We start from the raw sequence: 12,668 nt of genomic DNA on the forward strand, positions 1-12,668 counted from the left end.
GACCAGAGTCCCCACTTTTGTCGCCAGCTTAGTGGGTGGGAACGGGAAGACACAGGCCCCGGAGTCAGGCAGACCTGGGTGCCACTGTTTACTCCCCTTCTGACTAGCTCGTGTTGGACCAGTGGCTCAGCCTCCCTAAGATAAGATGGCAAATGAAAGTGCAGCTGAACAGGCCAGCCATGGTTCATGGGCTGTAGTGTTTAAAAAAAAAGTTTCCTCTCCTCTTAGAGACTTACGTCTGTGTTCTCCCTCCAATAATCTAAAAGTAGTATAAGAGCCCTCGCTTTTATGTAAATTGCCGTTGTTCACTACAGTGGAGGTCTGTGCTCTCGTTATCCCCCCTCCAGATCTGTTAGATCAAGATGACAGTCCTGTGCTCTGAGCAGCCCCTGCTTTGTGCACTGGACGCAGAGCCATCAAGGACACACATGGACGCAGGAGGGGACAGACATCCTGCTTTTGTGGGCCTGAGCTTGGCAGTGCTCTCACCGACATCTGAGCACAGCACCTGCGTCGAGTCAGACCTGTCCTTCCATCCATCCACCCATTCCATTCTTTTTAAAAATTTATTTCTGTCAGTGGATGTATACTGAGGGCCTCCTTGGCCTGGGGCGGTGGGTACAACAGTGGATAAAATCAACCCCTGCCCTCATGGAGCGTCCCCTCTGGCTTAGAGAGCCAAATGACAAACAGATGAAGAGGTGGATGCCCAGTGTGCCGGTGCTGGTTGGTGCTGGGGGGCAGCAGGGACAGCTGATGCAGAAGCCTCCGGGAGTGAGGGAGCAGCAAAAGCAAAGGCCCTGAGGCTCTAGCCGCTTTGCTAATCCATGACATCTGAAACCCAGCTCTACCCACCTCCAGCATCTTTTCCCCCCCCCCCCCCCCCCCCGGTATGCGGGCCTCTCACCGCTGTGGCCTCTCCCATTGCGGAGCACAGGCTCCGGACGCGCAGGCTCAGCGGCCACGGCTCATGGGCCCAGCCACTCCGCGGCATATGGGGTCTTCCCGGACCGGGGCACGAACCCGTGTCCCCTGCATCGGCAGGTGGACTCTCAACCACTGCGCCACCAGGGAAGCCCAGCCAGCATCTTTTCACATCCATCTTGTTCTCCTGCCCGGCTGCCTTGGCCTCCTTTTACTTCTCCTTCTGCCAGATGTTGGCATCTGAACGTGCCCCGCCCTTTGCCCCAGAGCAGTTTCCCTTCCATGACTGGTCCATTCTGACTCGTTGCTTTTTGTCCCAGGTCAAAACCTCCCTACTTGGCTAACCTAACCCCATTCCCAGGCCTAGCATAGCTGCAAGAACCATGACATGCTTTGTCCATGTGAAATATGTTCATATGTGTGATTATTTGCATAAGGGCAGCTGTCTTCCCTGGCCAACTGGAGGCTCCAGGAGGGCAGGATTATGCCTGGTTTTATTCTCCGTGATACCCCTGGAGCCCAGCCCTGAGCTTGGTATGTAAGAGGCAAGATTAGGGGCCAGAGGGGGTGGGGGAAGAAGACAACTGCCCTGAGCAGGGTCTGGAAGAAGAAGTCGATGCCCTGATCCCAGTGTCTAGCTCTCATCACTTCCGAAACCAAGCCAGGTGCCATCTGCTGCAAAGAGTGGCCTTTGGGTCCTCCTGGCCATGCGTGAGACTGGGGACATGTCCAGAGACAGTAGAGCTCAGGCTGAAACATGGCGTGTACACCGTGATGCAGTCCCTGAAACGAAGCGTCTGCCCCTCAGCCAGCGTCAGTCATCACTGTAGTGTCACCGTTCCAGGTGGAGTAGAGACTGGGCGGGGTCTATTCCACTTCTAAGCTGCTAATCCTTCTTTAAAAGGAATGTGGGGTGATGTTGGTGATTCTTAGTGAATAATGCATTTTCGCCTTTACAGGTCTGCCTCATCTACATAGCCCAGTGAACCAAAAAGTCGGTATTTTTCTGGCCAAGTTATTCATCTTATTCTTGGCATTTGGCTGCAATAATATCACTCCATCAGCGTGGTCATACGGTAATTCAGGCATTTTGTTCTAGCAACAAGGACACTTATAGTTAATAACACATGAAGCCATTTCACTAAGAGGAAAGTTTTGTTCGGATCCATTAACACAGGCCGCCAACCAAAACACAAATCATTTCCTTCCTTGGATATTAAGGAAGCAAAATGAATCAGGAACCTAAAGCCATTTTTAAAAGAGTCTTTCTTATCCTCATGTCGTCTGACTCTTGGCATTTAACAATCCTCCTAAAGGGCATCTGAGTTTAGAGTTTATAGTGCTTGCTTTTCTCTGGGGCGGAGACGATGCGACATAGGCTTGGGTGTAGCGGCAATGTAAGACCCAGTTCTGGTTCTTCTCCTTGCTTCCTGGCTCGTTTGGGGCACGTTGCTTAGTTACTCCAAGACTCCATTTTTTTAGGCATATAAAATTTCAGGACTTTGGTGAAAATTGTAAGTAAAATGTCTGGCACATGATTGGCACTACTAAATGGTACATCATCTTCTCTAAGTCTGAGGACGCTCACATAATTTAGCTTTCACTCTTGAATATCACAATACACGTAAAAAAAGCATTTGGTTCTAAGGTGGAGGAGTGTGGATAACAAGAAGTCACCTGAAGCTGGAAACGGAGAGTCAGGCATTGGATCTATGACGAAGGAAGTTTCCAAACAAGCAGTGTGTAAATGAACATTTATTTCAGGGTTCTTGCTGCGTTCACATCAGCAGGTTTTTCTGCAGAGGTTAGTAGCATCCATCAAGTATCTCCTATGAGGTCCCTGTCCTAAAATAGCATCTTGTCTGGGAACCTTGGTGCTTGTGTGACGGGGCTGTATAGGTGCCTGTGCACCGAGCTCGTCTTGAGTCAGAAGCCCCAGCAGCACTTCCTAGGTTTTGTTTGCATACTTGAAAACCCACCCCAGAAAGTCATTTTACTGAACTCCACTGTTTCTGTTGACAGTTTTTTGGAAGCAGAGGGGATGCTTAACTGCCCAGCCCACAGACCGTGCGTTATGTTTGTTTCCTCGCCTGCCCACCATTTGACAATTCATTAGGCATGGTAATTACCTGCTTTAACTTCATGATTGCACACCCTATAATGACCCCTAACTCTGTAATAGCGAAGTTCATGTGCACAAGGGCACATGATGATAAAGGTCATGGGGTTACCGTATTAACAGCTGCCATTGCTGCCTGCCTACCAGGCACAGCATCTCACAACCTCCCGGCAGGATTGGTCTTGGCCCCATTTTACAGATTGAGAAGCTGAGGCTTGAGGTGGAATATTTGAATCCAAGCCTCGCTCCTTGTATAGCCCATGCCCCTTCTCTGTGCTCTTCTGCCTTGCAGGGCAGGCCTCAGACGTGCCTAACATCCAGTATGCTGCTGGCTAAAGAGCCTGTGCTCGGCAGACCCTTGAAGCAGATCTGGGATTTCAGCCCACTGAGAACAAGCTCTTAAATCTTCATTCTCCCTCTCCCCTTCTTCCTTCTCTGCCTGCTCCCTCCCTTCTTCATATATATATATATATATAGAGAGAGAGAGAGAGAGAGAGAGAGAGAGAATCGAGGCTTGAAGAGGTGAATTAACTTACCCGGGATGGCTTGGCTAACAAGAGGTGGAACTGGGATTCAGACTCAGGTCTCCCTGAGGCCAGAGTCCCATCCCTGGACCCCCCTCAGCACTGACATCTGACTGTATGTCAGGTCTACATGGATGTTCACAGACTAGCTTAGATGTCCTACCAGCATAAGTTAGGGTAAGACTCACTCTCCTGAGGATAGTGTAGGCATGGCTTTTTTTGACTTTCGCTTTTACATCCAGGTTTAATATAAATACCATCAGATGCATAAATTTATTTTTACTGAAGTCTAGTTGATTTACAATGTTGTGCCCCTCTCTGCTGTGCAGCAAAGTGACTCAGTTATACACATAGAGACATTCTTTTATATTCTTTTCCATTGTGGTTTATCACAGGGTATTGAATATAGTTCCCTGTGCTGTACATTAGGACCTTGTTGTTTATCCATAGATGCATAAATCTTAAATTTATAGTTCAATTAACTTTTACTTCTGTGTATATCCATGTAACCACTGCCCAGAGATATAGGACATTTCCAGCACCCAGAATTGTGCCCTTCTGAGCTGTGAGCAGGAATCCTTACCCATCCCCAAGGTCGTGAAGATATCCTTCGAGGTTGTTATCCTGGTAGCTTTCTGATTTTACCTTTCACATTTAGATCTATGATCCCAAAAGAAATGAGTGCAAAAGCCAAGTGCATCAATGCCCAGAGCTGCCTTACCCATAATAGCCCCAATTGGAAACAACCCAAATGCCCATCCCAGCACAGCGGGTGTATAAGCTGTGGGGTATCCATACCATGGATGGGCGGTGAGCAGGAACATGTGAGTGCTATCCACACCACATAGAAACATCCCATAAACACAGTATGGAGTGAAAGGAACCAGACACCAAGGAGCACACTCTGTGGGAGTCCATTTAGATGAAGTTCAAAAGCAAGTGAAAGAAGCTGGGGAGAGCGCCCCGCAGAGTGGATGGGTGGTGCTGATGGGTGAGGGGCGCAGGGGGCTGTTGGGAATGCCCCAGCCTGGCAGACGGTCTTCATCTTCTCAGTGAGTGTTTCCCAGAGGGACTGTCTACACAAGAGTTTGTTCTGGATTCAGCTCATCCAGGCTGAGGTTTTTGCCTCCTCCCCCACTTAACCTCTCTTCCCCCCTAGGATTATTACAGGCATTCTTGGGGTCATTCTTCCCAATGGTAAAGAAACCTCAAGATTCCAAGTTCCTCTTAAAACAGAGAAAAGAGAATTTGCCCCGATTCCTGATTACAGATATCACCCTCCTATTTTATTTTTCTTTTGCTGAGTCGAGGAGATTGGACTTGAAGTGTCTCTTTATTGCTTATTTTAAAAGGGAACTTGGTTTTGCTAGAAGAGGTCAACTCTTTTTATTCCTCCAAGGATTTAGTATCCTTACGGCTCAAGCAGCAGGAATTGGTGCCTATCGAACTTAATTTAGAGGGGGTGAGTCCTTTAAAAAAACAAAGCAAAGCAAGAACAAAAACCTGGTAATTTTGGACATAAGCCCTGTGAATTCTTCAGTGAAATAAGTGCACAGTTTGGTTAAGTATAATTCAAGGACAACTTAACTTGCAGAGAAAGTTTCCCCTTTTCAGATGCTTAAAAGCATGGCTGCTGAGGGTGGATAGTTCAGGTAATTCTGGGCGATTTTAATGGCATTAGATTCCTGGAGGGAGAGGCATGAGTGAGGAAGCACAATTGAAGCATCTGGTACCCAGGAGACTCTTGTGAGGACACATGATCTGCCCAGGCGAGGGGCATTTGGGCCTCAGACCTGTTGAGCAGGGACCTTCCTTGCCAGTTGCCAGCATTGATGGCTTGGGGTCCCTGGGGTCCTCAGGAGCCTGGGTTCTGCAGCAATGTGCTGTAATAGAAAGCGCCAGGCCTTAGACATCAGGCAGACCTGGGTTCAGTCCTCCATTTCCCCACCTCCCCTGCACAAGTGATACACCCCCTCTGAGCCCACGTCTTCATCTGGAGAAGGGGCAAGTTCACACCGTGCCTTGCAGACTCATGTGAGGATAAGAGGTGAGGCGTGCAGAGTGCCCAGCACATAGTAGTTGCTTCATAAATGGCAAGTGTTAGCGTTGAAGGTATTTATCTTATTGGAATTCTGAAAAACACTGTTTTACTCTCTTGGGTCTGTCAGTGTACTTGACTCTTGCTGGGTTTCTCACTGAGCTTCATAACTTTGACTGCTAACCAGAGAGATCAGGATTTGATTGACATCCAGACAACAGCAGAAGCTGAGAACAGGGGGTGCTTGACTGGAAGGGTGTTGCTGGTCTCCACGGGCTCCGTGACTAGCTCCCCTCCCCTCGCTATCAAATGGCCTTCAGCTGGAACAGAGGCAGGTGCCAGAAATGCCCACTGGCCACTTTTCACCTCTGAGAGGGACTCAGTCTAATGATGCTAGCAGAGGCAGGACAGTCTAAACTTGACGGAAGCACCTGGAACCCTCTCTGCCCCTGGTTCCCCCTTGGGCATCAGTTCTCCCCACCCAGTGTTCCCAGGAGGCTGCTCTTCTGCTTGGCAGGGAGACCCAGACAGCTGAGCTTTCAAGAAAGAGGCTCCGGGGGTGGTACTGCTGTTGCCTTTCCTGTTGATTATGAATCCTCCTAAATCAAGCCTGAGGTCAGACCTCCTGCCTGATACCATGAACACCTTGGTCTCCGCAGTGAAATGGGAGTGGAATGTGGGTGGAAGAGGCCCAGTGAAGTCCATGGGGTTTATGAATCACCTGAGGACTCAGAGGACCAGAACTGGGGGCATGTGAAGGGACCTAAGGCCATCTAGTTCAACCCCTGCATTTTATGCAGGAGGAAGTGAGGCCCGGGAGAAGCAGGTGTTCTCCCAGGAGCACACACGGTGGCTAGAGGGGCCATGCCATCCAGTCTCAGGGCCAGAGCTGCTTTCATGTACTCCTGAGAAATGTGTTTGGGGATTTACGTTTGTGGAGCTTTTTAGGGGTGGGGCATGATAATTTGTATTTTTATTTAAAGTTTTTAATGACCCACAGCATAATTTGTTCAAAGCTCTTGGTCTAAGGCTCAGCAGTAATCTGCATACTTGTCCTTTATTAAGCAGAGCTCCTATGGTGGAGATCGTAAAGCTTAGACAGGTGTGACTTCAGTGGCAGTGCTTCCTCCGCTTTGCAGAACTTCATGCTTTTGATGATGGTGGTGGTAACAATAACAGTAATAATGATAGTAGCAGCAGCAGTTAACCCTTATGACATTTTTATGAATGCTTTCAGGCATGGTTTTTTCTTGGATTATATCCATTTCTCAGATGAGTAAACTGAGACTCAGAAGCAATTTGCCTGACATCACATAACTGGTAGGTGGTGGAGATGGTGAGTTTCTGGGATCCCCCTACAGTTCATGAGCCAGCCAGTTCCCATCAGTCAAACCATTGGAGGGGATGAATGTTAAAGCTGATCACCAAGATCAGAGACTTACGAAATCCAGATATTTGTCAATTCCCAGTGTCAATCTAACCAATAGGTTACATTTTAAATTATTTATCAAACACTTACATGGCATCTCCTATGTACCAGGCCCTGTTCTAAGCCCATTTTATGTGTGAATCCATTTAATCCTCCCAAGACCCAACGAGGGAGGGAATATCCTCATTTCTCAGAGGAGGAAGTGGAGGCACAGGGAAGTGAAGTGACTTCCTCAGGGCACACAGTTAGTGCACCAGCAGTGCCAGGGTTTGAATTCAGGAGTTTGGCTGCAGAGTCTGTGCTCTTAGCCACCTCCATGCATCGTGTCTCCTTACTGATCACACTCTTATGACGTCAGATCCCCTCCTGTCCACCACCAGGATCTTGCTCCCCTCCCTGCCCTGGTCATCATGCCTGTGACCTTCCCTGTCTCCGGAGTGTTTATTCAAATCCTCAGTCCAGGTGGCTTTCCCCAAGCCATTGGCCCTCTGGAGCCAGACATCAAGGAGGATATGGGATGAGGAGAGAGTATTTGTCACAGCAGTCCTATGACTTGTGAAAGGAAGGGTTGAACTAATGGTTTCTGAGGTCCTTTCTAATCCTGGCGTTCTGAAATTCTGAGTTCTTGAATGCCTGCTGTCCCCCAGAGCAGGGGGTACAATTCGGAGAGAGTTGGAAGACAAGGGATGATGCTATTTCGAGGACAGGATATTTGCTTTGATCTGAACATTTTTAAGGATGTTTTAAAGAATGCAAGCAAATTGGCACCATCCTGGTTGTAAAGAAACTTTTAAGGATTTAAGAAATTAAAGGATTTTTTTTTAATTTTAAGAATTAAAGAATTTTAAGAAAATGCAGGCAAGTTGGCATGATCCTGGTTTGCCAGAGCGAAGGGTGGGGCCTGAAGTAAGATGACTATAATGACGCAAGAGCCTTCCAAGCCCACTGTACCTACCCCCGAACCCAGTCTCTGGCACGAGTGTTGTTCACGGACAGTCACTGAAGGAGTTTGAACAGGGAGGTGAAAATGAATTGAATGGGAAAACAAGGGAGGCCAGAAGAGCAACTGGAAGCCTGCTGTAGTGGTCCAGGCAGGGGTGGGGCTAACTCTGGAGGTGGGCTTGGCAGGTCCTGCTGTTCAGTACTTGGCCGTGGAGGTGAAGAGCAGCGCTGGTCAATGCTGATGCCCACATTTCTGAGTCAGGCAACTCGGTGGTCCGTTCGCCGAGAGAGCAAGGTGCAGGTCCCGAGTGCAGATGTAGACACGAAGAGCTTTATCAAGTCTGAGTCTGGAGTTTACATCAGAGGTCCAGACTAGAGACAAAAATTTGAGCGTCATTGAGCTAAGAGTGAAATGTACAGGCGTGGGAGTGGACCTCTTGTGGAGGGGAGAGGAGGGTCTTGGGAAAATCTCCACGCTTAAGGCATAGGCAGAAGAGGTGCCCACATGGAAAGCCAGGAACGGGCCGTCAGAGAAGCAGGAAGGACTCAACGCTTTCACAGAGTGAAGCATTTGGCTCTTGAATGTGTTATAAAAAATGTAGAATCATAATTTATAACCCACAGTAGAGTTGCCAATTTTTATCGTTATGTGAGAGGTTTTTAAGATGTGTATCGACATTCACTGATGGCAGATTATAAGAGCTATTTATCACTATTTTACTCTCTGGGCTGTGCTTAACTCATGTAATTTTTAAAATGCATTGATCTCTCTCCCACTGTTTTCCCTTGCGATGTAGTTGCTGGGTGTCCCTAGAAGGTGCGAGGGCCTGGAAAAAGCTGATGAAACAGCCCTCATATGTTGTACCCCCAGAGTGTTCTCTTGATTAAAGTAAAGACATTTTATGCCCCAGTTATGCTTATCCCATCTGGATGTGACTTTCCATCCAGTTGGGCTGATCTCAACTCTGGCCTCCCCCTCCTTCCCCAAATCAATTTGCTGGTCTTTGTGATGCCTTGCGTAGCTGTATGTGCTATATACCTGAAGATTCTCCATACTGCCTTGCAAGCAGGCACTGTTAATCAGCTCCATTTTGTAGACATGGAAGCACACAGAGAGGAGGAGCGGTCTGTGCTTTACCTCAGGGGCTCCCCAGATTGCCCATTGTCTAGTCCACTTGGGCTGCTGTAACAGCTATAGACCACAGTTCTGGAGTCTGGGAAGTCCAAGGTCAAGGCACCAGCAGATACCGTGTCTGCCGAAAACCTGCCTCCTAGTTCATAGACAGCTGTCTTCTCACTGTCCTCACATGGCAGAAGAGGCAAGGGATCGCTCTGGGGCCTATTTTATAAGGGCGCTAATCTTATTCATGAGGACTCCACGCTCATGACCTAATCACCTCCCGCTGCCCCACCACACTGGGGGTTAGGATTTCAACATGTACAGGTGGGGCACAAACGTTCAGACTGTAACACCCCCTCCTCAGAATCACCAGGAAAGCTTTGGAACACTATTCTTGGTTCCCAGATGGTTAATGTGGCCCACCCAAGGGCTGGTAATATTTGGAAAGCACTGCCCCTCTCCACACTAGATTTGGATATGTTGGTAGAAAAATAACAATAATGAGGACTTTCTGAGTATCTAAATCAGGGATCAGAAAAGTTACTTTGTAAAGGGCCGGAAAGTAAATATTTTCAGCTTTGCAGGCCACATGGTCTTTGTTGCAGCTGCTCAACTCTGCCATTGTATTGCGAAAGCAGCTGTAAACAATAGCTAAACAAGTAGATATGGCTGGATTTGAGCCACAGGGCCATAGTTTACCTCCTCTGATCTAGATAATTAGCTTTGTGCATGATGATCAGATAAGCAATTGAATTTGCCACTCTCCAGGGCATATTTGAACTTGTGTAAGAATATACTACAGGCAGATACAGTCCATTCAAGATGTATCAGAGCAGAATTGTATCCAGCCACTTGTACAAAGACCTCTAAGACATTAGCTTGAACAAATTAGAGGTGAATATTTCTCTTTTGTTTAAAAAAAAAAAGTTTTGAATCAATAGTCTAGTATTTGGTGTGGTGACTCCATAATGTCATCAGAGACCCATGGTCCTTCTAGCGTTCTACTTCCATTCTCAAGATCGCCTCATGATCAAAAAATGACTGCTGGAGCTCCCGCCTTCACATCTGTGTTTGAGAAAGAAAGAAAAAGACAGAGAGAAGAGTAAAAAGACACTTGTCAGCTGAGTCAGCTCTCTCCTAAGAGCTTTCTTACATCTCATTAGCCACTCTTATCTGCAAGGGACACAGGAAAATGCAGTTAAATTTTTTTTTGCTTTCTGAACACATTGCTATCCCCAGAAATATTGGGGGGAAATGGATACTGAGTGGGCAACTAGCACTTGCTGTGACATGGGAGGACCCAAAGAATGCCCCAAATGAGCTGCATTAAAGTCCCGTGAGCTCTGCTGCGTTTATTTGCTAACTGATCCATCATGTCTCAGTCTCTGGAGGTTGTATGCCTGAAGTCCCTCTTCTCCACAACTAGCCAGGCCTTTCCAGATGCTTCTGGGGTCTAATGTATCCTTCACTGTTATCAAGCAAATCCTTGCATAATTGTGTTAGCAGTCCTATTAGTCGTCATACTACTGCTTGAACACCTAGTGCCAAGAAACCTTTTGAGACATACCTTTTCCTCTCTGGGCAGCTTTGGCTGCTATAAAGTTCTTTCCTAATGAAATCTGTCTTTCTCTAGTTTCTGTCTGCTGGAAGTTTGTCTCCTGGAATCATCCAGGACACATCATCTTGGTCTTTCCTCTTCCTCATTATAGCCTTCCCAGGAATTCAGAGATCCCTACTTTCTCCATCTTGACACTCAGGGTATCATTCTCCAATGTCTTCCATCTTCCTTCTGATAATCTGTTTGCAAATCAGCTCCTAGGACCTGTGCTTCTAAACTTTAAAGTGTGTATGAGCCACTGGGGGTCTGCTTAAAATGCAGATTCTGAATCAGTGCACCTGGGTGGAGCCCGAGGTGTTGCATTTCTACCATCTGACCACGTGATGCCAATGCTTCTGGTCTGTGGACCACACTGAGTAGCAAGTGATCTGGGCCTTTCTGAACCTACTTCAGTTCATCTTTTAACAGGGGGCAACCAAAGCCTAACTAAGTTGGTGTGGTCGATTTAGAATAGAGCAAAACTTGTCAACCTCTTTATTCTAGAAGTTAAACTGTACCTTTTAATGAGGTCTAAATAGTACATAGGCTTTTTTGGTGGCCCTTTCACATTATTCACTTAGCTTGAATTTACTAAAATCCGTAAGTCTTTGTCCCACAGGCCATTGCTGTGCCGTATCTCCCCCACCTTATACTTACAGTGTTGGCTTTTTGGATTATATTGTAAAATCTGACACTGATCTTTTAAAATTTCATCATGTTGCATTAAACTCGTTCCTTAGGCCAGTTGAGATCACTTGATGTCTGTCATTCAGTGTATTTACTGTCTCTTTGTTAGAAGCTTGGGGGCTTCTAACAAACTTGACAGGCCTCTGTTTCTCCATCTAATTCCACCGGCAACTTCCATCCATTGACTGGAATTCTTTGGTTTAAATTATCCTTCCTTCATCATGTTCACAAGAATATTGTGAGAGACGTTGATGGTTGCCTTACCAAAGTTCAAATGCATGATGTCTGCATTTGGGGATACAGGGTGGTTTTTATGTAGAGGCAGAATTTACCATTCATATTAGAGATGCCTACTTTTATGGTTAAAGAGGTTTTAAGATGTGTATTGACATTCACTGATTGCAGATTACAATAGCTATTTATCATCAGAGACTTCACTCTCTGGGTTATTCTTTTTTTTTTTTTTTTTTTTTTTTTTCGGTATGCGGGCCTCTCACTGTTGTGGCCTCTCCCATGGCGGAGCACAGGCTCCAGACGCGCAGGCCCAGCGGCCATGGCTCACGGGCCCAGCCGCTCCGTGGCATGTGGGATCTTCCCGGACCGGGGCACGAACCCGTGTCCCCTGCATCGGCAGGCGGACTCTCAACCACTGTGCCACCAGGGAAGCCCTCTCTGGGTTATTCTTAACTCACGTAATTTTTTAAAAATGCATTGATCTCTCTCTCAGTTCTCTGTTTTGCCTTGAGACGTAGCTGCTGTGTGTCCCTGGAAGGTGTGAGGGCCTGTAAAAAAAAAAAGCAGGTGAAATAGCCCTTACATTTTATATCCCTAGAATGTTCTCTTGAGAGTCACATCTTGATTATAATAAAGAAGTTTCATGCCCCAAGTGTGTTCATCCATCTTGATGTGACCTTCCATCCAGTTGGGCTGATCTCAGTTCTGGCTCCCTCCCTCCCTCCCTCCCTCCTTCCTTCCCTCCCGAGATTGACCCCGCCCCCTGTGCGTGCTAGTCTGTGTGATCCCCAGCACAGCCGCATGGCTTCTGTGTCTGGCTGTTCTTTGCACCACCTTGGGAGCAGGTGCTGGTAGCTCCATTTTACAGGAGAGGAAGCACATGGCCAGCGAGGATGAATGGCCTCCCCCGCAATCCGTCACCATTACAGTATGCATGTGACAAAAGTATGAAAAATGTGTCTCTAAGATTCATTGAGCTGCTGATTTCTGCTGATACTGGGAAACTGATGTTCATGAATATGCAGCCTGCCTGATGGAGTCATTCTCTCGTGTA

At 47.2% G+C, this 12,668-nt stretch overlaps 1 protein-coding gene across 3 annotated transcripts in view; it reads left to right on the forward strand.

Annotated features, from left to right (window-relative positions):
* SNX29 (sorting nexin 29) overlaps positions 1-12,668 on the forward strand; it is a 549,826-nt gene that overhangs the window by 445,299 nt on the left and 91,859 nt on the right. The gene's annotated exons all lie outside the window — the stretch shown is intronic.

This window comes from Monodon monoceros, unplaced genomic scaffold (assembly GCF_005190385.1).
Source record: "Monodon monoceros isolate NGI ecotype Baffin Bay Population unplaced genomic scaffold, NGI_Narwhal_1 Super_Scaffold_13, whole genome shotgun sequence".
In the NCBI taxonomy this organism is placed as follows: domain Eukaryota; kingdom Metazoa; phylum Chordata; class Mammalia; order Artiodactyla; family Monodontidae; genus Monodon; species Monodon monoceros.